An 8,275-nucleotide genomic window follows, 5' to 3' on the forward strand; every position below is an offset into this window, starting at 1 on the left:
AAAAAAAAAAAAAAAAAAAAAAAAAAAGCCAAAGTTTTATCCAGAAGTATTTAAGGCTGCACACTTTACCATTTCTAAATCTACCAGCCTTTTGCCCTGAGCTATGAAGTCATTACAGTTTTGCCCTTCAGCTGGAATTAAGCTCCTTACAAAGTCGGTAGCTTTCCTTCTCCAGAGGTGAAATCTAAAGTCTAATAGCTAAATCAGCCAGACTCTAGGAGTCTAGTGGTTTGTAAACAAACCATTAGCTGTTCTTAATTATACATCAACAGATCATGTTTATTTCTGCAGTACAAGTTCTGGCCTACTGAGCAAAATAAAGAAACCTAGGAAAATTGGGATACTTGAGAACAATGCACATGTACAAAATCAGTCTTAAAAACTCTGTAATCATGAATCAAAGGCAATCTGTCTATATGGCATGGATGTGCCTGTATTTGAGAAGAATCTTGGTACCTAAAAAAATCCCACAAGCTTTGGGTTCCAATCTCAACAAAATCACTTACTTATGTGATCTTAAGCAATTAATTTCTGACATCCATTCTTCATTGTTTATAAAGCAGTTCTACCACATAAAATTGGCATGAGAATGAAATGAATTAATAAATTATATAAAGCAGCAGCCATAGTCATAGCACACGGCAACAAATGTATGTAATAATGACTGTTGGCCTCTATTACTGACAATGATGCCCTTCAATACAGAGATTATCTCTAAAACTCAAAAATCTGTGATGGTTTTTAACGCTATTATTATCCCCATTTGACAAGAAAACTAAAAAGTTAAATATTTTATCCAACATTCCATAGCGAGTCAAGTGGCACAAGAGTCTTAATCATTCCACTGCTGGTGTGGTTTTCACACTGTCACAATAATCTCAAGATTACTTTGCAAATCATTCCCTATCTTTTGCATAGGAAAAGATAATTACCATCTATGAAGAAGGGTAGCGCCTGCATATAAGGCAGGGCAAGGCACCCTGATACTGAAAATACTGCAATTATCCTTGTATTTATTTCCTGATATCTTCTGGAAAATTAAAGAGAAGCAAGCCAATCAAACAGTTAATACTACTATAACATGATCAAACAAAAAACTGAAGATCAAAATAAAACTGTCTCTACAATTACCTCCATACTGTCTGGATTCAGTTAAAGAAATGCAGCCCATTCTGCCATGTGAGGGCACAAAAGAAGATGGCCATTTACGAACCAGGAAGTGGCCCTCACGGGGGCTCTGTCTACCTCTGCCTTGACCCTGGATTTCTTCATCTCCACAGCGTGGGAATCAATTTCTGTTGTTTATAAGTCACTCTGGTCTAGGATTCTGAACAGCACTGAATGGACTAAGATGAAGACTAATGAGACCGGCAGCCAAGCAGACAAGATGCTTCCTCAGGTAACAAAATACAAGGCTGAAATTGTCAGTGGCAAAGCAGCAGGGAGAGCTAAAGTGCTCAGAGGGCATCATTTAAACATCGTGATGCCTCTGCCTGAGCTTATTAAGCAGCCATGACTTTTTAGTTTCAGAAGTTTAAAGTTCTTTTTGGCTGGGGATTTAGCTCAGTGGCACCACACCTGCCTTGTAAGCAGGAGGTCCTGAGTTTGAGCCGCAGTACAGGAGGGGGAGGGTTCTGGAAAAAAATTCTCTTTGTTGCCTGGTGACTCACAAGAAAAAAGTAAGGGTGGGTGATATAGGTCGGTGGGAGCTTCCGTGGCACGTGTGCAATGTGTGAGGGCCTAGATTCACTCCCACGCACACACAAGCAGGGGAAGAACTGAAATGAAAAAGCACTGTGTATCATTTGCATGCCTGCACAAGCCAGTTAAATTCTACAACAAACTAGCATAAAACTATGATGTTAGACTTCTGAGTTTCTGGGGATTGAACCTAAGGCCTTTGCACTGAGCTATACTCCCAGCCCCTTTTTTTTTCTTTCATTTATTTTTCATTTTGAGACAGGATTTCATTAAGTTACCTGAATTGGGCTTAAAGGTTCCTCTAGCTCAGCCTCCAGAGTACTGGGACTACAGGCACACACCATCACACCTGGCTCAAGACTGAGTCATTTTTTAGCTACGTTAATTAAGCATATACTATGTACTATGTACTTAGTAAGACATGACCTCAGCCCTGCACAATCATTGGACACTTGCATGTACAGCACAAATAATTCAGTAAGGTCTAAGCAAAATGCCTGATGTAAAGATCCTTCCCTAGCTTCAGTTTTTATATATGTTTTCCTTTTTGTTAACTTGCAGTTCTCCTCAGGACAGCTGCTATTACTTGCATACAGCATTTTAAAAAGGCTTACAAAAACATTATAAATACTAGCTTTTTCTTTGCTAGCTTTGAAATAGTTTATTTTTTATTAGTACTCACTTGCACTACATAGTCTGCATTCCTTCTGTGGAGCTGGGGACCTGTACATAATGCGTCTTAATTCCTTTATTCATCCCCTCTCCCTTTTTCCCTGTTCCTTTGCTTTACAATATTAAAAACAAATCTTACCGTTATAACCATTATAAAATGAAATTCTACAACATTGTATTTAGAGTGGTCATGAATGTCAGTTAATTTTTGTCTCATTTTTTCCCCTTTTTTGGTACTGGGGATCAAACTCAGGACCTTGAACTTATGAGGCAGGAAGCGGAATCACAGAGTTAAATCCCGGGCCCTAATTAAATTTTTTAAATGGGCCACATTTCCATAAGTTTTATTGATTTATTGATGTCACCGGCGATGTAGCTCAGCGGCACAGCACCTGCACCACATCAAAAAGAATGTTAATGCCAGATTTCTTCTAATGCCTCTAAAAGCCTTGCTCATCCATACTCAGAATTCTCAGTGGTTTTTGTCAATACTACAATTAAGAACAATGGGGACTAGGAAAAGTAGTAAAATAATCAGGAGGAAATCAATATGATGAATTAGGATATTTCACCATCCCTCCCTGAAATATCTGTTGGTATCTGATGTTCGTTATCAGTGCTAATGTCTGAATAGCAAAAGGGAGAGACCTTCAATCACTAAGTAGCTCTCCTCTAAATTCTTACATGCTTACTGTCATTCTGGGAGCACAAAGCATTTTCACGGCATGTTAATTCATCTCCAGCCCAATGCTCTACCACCTCTAAGAACTGCAGAGGAGGAAAAGGCACTCCTGAGCTAGTTTCCTAAAAACCGGAGCTGGCACAATAAATCATACACATAGTCAACTCTGGTTATTCCCGGTGGCTCTGTGCTACAAAGGTGCCACAGACACAGAATACTAAGGGAAATACAGGGTTAAGCTCCCACAAGCCTGAGGCCAAACATTCTCAACCTGTCCACACAAATCCTAGTTTTCCGTTTCCACAGCAAGACACCGCACTCCATGTGAATCGCTGACTCATGAATACTGAACCCCGCAGGAAGAGTGCACATAGGAGCGCTTCCCACCAGCAGGCCTGTGGGGGGACACCATGGCCCTGGGGGGTAGTCACCTCCCAAGAGCAGGACAGTGGGCAAGGACAACAGAACTGGGAGCAGAAATGGGAGGGTGGGCACCACCTTGTCCACCTCAGGGTCTGAAACAACAGGAGCTCTGATTTGGGTTAAAAGAAAATCACAGGGAGCAGAAAAGCCTGAAAACACGAAACCCACAAGACAATCCAATCAACTGTGCTTACACTGTAACCCTTAGTTCTACTTACATTTCCAAAGTTTCTCACTACAGAGTTACAGCGGCTGGGTAATCCCAGCACTCTAAGACACTGCCAAAGGAGAGCAAGGACCCTGTCTCAAAATAAAAAATAAAAAAGGTTGGGTTGAATGAAGCCAGTGCCAAGGCCCTGGGTTTCAATCCCCAGGGAATGGAAGGAGCTAAAGAGGGGCTGGTGCAAAAAATATAAATTGTGGGGGAAAATAATAAGATCTTTTCGGGGGGGGGGGGCTGAGTCGGGTCTCCCTCTGTAGCTCACGCTGACCTTGAACTCACTAGCAGCCCATGCTGGCCTCAGGCTCACAGTGAACCTCCTGCCTTAGCCTCACAATGCTAAGATTACAGACTGCAATAACATCTTTTACAGGAAAAAGGTTGGACCCTTTTATCCAGGAAAAAAATACATACAAGACAATCAAATGCAACTCTATTCTCTTGCCCAGGAAATTTAACACATTGACAGAGCTGGCTTCAGCGGATGAGTCTGGAGTCCATGCTACACACAATCACACTGCAGCAATACCCAGCAGTAGGGCCTCCAGAGATGGACCCCTGGTCCACCTGTGCACAAACTTTTCTGCTGCCCCTTGTCCCCTAAGCACATTGTTCAAGCATCGCTACATCAGAGAAAGCTTTCCTCAGCTCCAATCCCCCCACACACACCCGACTAAACTGCCTAAACTGCCCAGGCTGGGCTCGAACTTGCAATCCTCCTGCCTCAACCTCCAATTACCAACTTTCTGAACTTCCTGATTGCCACCCCTTGCCTCCATATAACCAATCTCTTATCTCCTTTTCTGTATTTCCAGTTTTCCTCACAGCACTCATTTGTCACCACAGGACACACAGGTTAGGCTGAGTCACTTTATCTTTCCTTTCTTTTCTTTTTTTTTTTAGGGATACAGTACAGTTACATTTATTGTTGGGATCTTGTACCTCTACATGACAAGTCCTGATTCTCATTTTTTCCCCTTACACCTGCCCTCCCTTCACCCCCTTCCTTTCTTTTCTTGATAATGGGGACTGCATCCCCAGGCAGCAGCCACTACACGGAGCTACCTCCCCCACCCTGAAACTACCACTTCTGTAAGTCAAACCTGGTCACGCAACAGCAGTTGGATAAGAATTTCAGCTCTACCAGGACACTTTCTTCACTTTTATACTCCAATGCCTAAGCTAATACTTGGCATCTGATACATATGTGTCATTCAATGAATAAAAATCATATGAAATATAATAATCTAGACATAGCCATAATATAAAGTGCAAGTGCAGCTTACTGTATTTCAACAACCATTTAGCATTCTAGTATATTTTCTATCATTCATTCACTTTTTTTCTTTCCTTTTTTTGTGGCACTGAAAATTGAACTCAGGTCTTCACACTGAGCTACATCCTTGCCACTCCCAGTAACAACCCTTCCATTTTTCATTTTGAGACAAGGTCTCTGTAAGTCTGTAAACTGACAGGCTGGGCTGGAATTTGGGATCCTCCTGTCTCAGCTTCCCAGAGCACTAGGATAAAAGGCATGCACTAGTACACACAGCTCTTCTATCCTTATTTCTATGCGTATTTTCAAATCTGATGTCACTTTGCTCCCATTTAACATGTCACATGACTAAGGTTTTAAAATTGTTAGAGCCAAAGCTATGCGTGGTGGTACACACCTGTAATCCCAGCACTCAGAAAGCTAACATGGGAAAATCCCCCAAGTTCAAGGCAAAATCTGGGGTGAGTTCAAGGCTACCCAAACTATACAGCCAAATCCTGTCTCAACAGACCAAAAAAGAAAAGAGCCATATAAAATCTTATGCATAGTACTTAAATTAACTATTCCCATTCTGTTAAAATATTTGGACTGCTTCTGATGCTTAACTCCTACAAAAAAAAAAAAAAAACTGTGAACATCCTTTTACAATGCATGTCTGGCACTGATTATTTAGTGTACTTATTGTGTCACAGGACAGAAACTATTTTTAGGTACTAGAAGGACACTGTCAGATTGCTTTTAAAATAAAGTTGCAGAGAGAGGGATTTAGCTCAGTGGTTCCACCACCTGCTTTGCAAGCATGAGGACCTGAGTGCAATCCCTGGTACCATAGATAAATAAATAAATAAATAAATAAATAAATAAATAAATGTTGCATTCAGGAGGCTGAGGCAGGAGGATCACAAATTCTCAGCCAGCCTGGGCAATTTAGAAATACTCTATAAAAATAAATAAATAAGTAAGTAAATAAATAAATAAATAAATAAATAAATGAGAAGGAGGGCTGAAGGGAGGGGAGAGGAATGGAGAAAGAAAATGCAAGATGCATCATGTACAGATACAAATTTCCTATAATGAATGTTTTTGTGTATATCTAAAATGTACCAATAAAATAAAAAATTTTTAATTCAATAAATGAATGAGTATGCCTGTGGTAGAGCTGCCCATCTAGTAACAGGTATGAAGCCTCTGGGCTTGATGTCAGAACCACACACCTAAGCAGAAACTGCATCTCTTCAGCAAACTTCTAATTCCTTTTTGAAAGATTATGCAAAGACTTCATTAAACTATGCCTATGGCACATATTCTGCATAGTTAGGAAGTTTATAATATGCTTTACTAATTTGCTATTACTCAATATCACTTTAAGTGTTTTAACATTACGAACAAAAAAATTTTATCTTATACACAAATAACAGACACATGGAGAGAAAAATAAGGGACAAAATTCCTTTTACAATAGCATCCAAAAAAATGAAGTATCTAGGAATCAATCTAACAAAAGAAACAAAAGATCTCTACACTGAAAACTACAGCACTCTGAAAAAAGAAATTGAAGAGGATATTAAAAAATGGAAAGATATCCCCTGCTCCTGGGTAGGAAGAATCAACATAGTGAAAATGGCCATACTACCAAAACTGCTATACAGATTCAAAGCAATGCCAATTGAAATTCCAACACTATATTTCACAGAACTAGAAAAAAAAATCCAAAAATTCATTTGGAACCATAAGAGACCTAGAATAGCAAAAGCCATTTTAGGCAACAGACACATGGCACCAGGTGTAACAATTCCCAATTTGAAACTATACTACAAAGCCACTGTGATAAAAACAGCATGGTACTGGCAAAGAAATAGGCCTGAGGATCAGTGGAACAGACTGGAAGACACAAAAACAAATGCAGATATACTCAGCTACCTCATCTTTGACAAAGGAGCTCACCATCCTCAGTGGAGGAAAGATAGCCTCTTTAATAAATGGTGTTGGAAAAACTGGATGTCAACCTGCCACAGATTAAAATTAGACCCTTATCTTTCGCCATGCACTAAATTAAAATCCAAATGGATTAAAGATCTAAATATTAAAACAGAAACATTAAACTTGCTGGAAGGTAAGTTAGGCAGAACTCTGGAAGACATTGGTATAGGAAAAGACTTTATGAACAAATCCTCAGTAGCACGGGAACTAGCAGATAGACTCAACAACTGGAATCTCATCTTACTAAAAAGCTTCTGTACTTCAAAAGAAACCATCAGCAGAACTAAGAGACAATCTACAATGTGGGAAAAAATTTTTACCAGCTGTACCTCAGACAAAGGACTATTATCAAGGATATATAAAGAACTCAAAACAATCAGTCCCCCCAAATATAAAGACCCGATCCAAAAATGGGCATCCGAAATGAACAGACATTTCTCATACAAAGAAGTAAAAGCAGCAAGAAAATATATGAAAAAATGTTCCACATCACTGGTCATTCGAGAGATGCAGATGAAAACAACACTGAGATTCCACCTCACCCCACAAAGAATGGCTGCTATCAAGAAATCACACAATAACAAATGTTGGCGGGGTTGTGGGGAGAAAGGAACCCTTCTCCATTGTTGGTGGGAGTGCAGATTGGTGCAACCACTATGGAAATCAATATGGAGATACCTCAAAGAGCTTGGACTGGAGGTTCCATTTGACCCAGCCATCCCTCTGCTGGGTATCTTTCCAAGAGAACTAAAAGAATCATATCACAGAGAAGTATGTGCACCCATGTTTATAGCGGCACAGTTTGTAATAGCTAAATCTTGGAAACAGCCCATTTGCCCATCTGTTGGAAACTGGATAAAGAAGATGTGGTTTTTCTATAAAATGGAATATTACTCAGCCATAAAGAACGAGAAAATAGATTCATTCATAGGAAAATGGATACATACTAAAGATATACTCCTAAGGGAAATAAATAAGTCACACATGTGTAAATACCGAATAGTTTCCCTGGTGTGAATAATCTGCAACAACGCTTAAGATTCTAATAAGATTACTGACATTTAGAAATGGGAAGAAAGGAGCTAAAGGTGTAGGGAAGGTGGGGTGGGTAGGGGAAGAGTAAAAAGGGAAAAGAAAAAAATGTGAGAGAATGAAAAGATGAAAATAAAGTGTTTGTAGATGGGGAGGGGAGCAGGGGGTGAAGGGAGGGCAGAGGTAAGGGGAAAAAATGAGAATCAAGACTTGTCATGTAGAGGTACAGAATCCCAACAATGAATGTAACTGTACTGTATCCCTAAAATGTACCAATAAACTCAATTAA

The sequence above is a fragment of the Fukomys damarensis genome, unplaced genomic scaffold (genome assembly GCF_012274545.1).
Source record: "Fukomys damarensis isolate Sample0158 unplaced genomic scaffold, DMR_v1.0_HiC HiC_scaffold_33, whole genome shotgun sequence".
Classification (NCBI taxonomy): domain Eukaryota; kingdom Metazoa; phylum Chordata; class Mammalia; order Rodentia; family Bathyergidae; genus Fukomys; species Fukomys damarensis.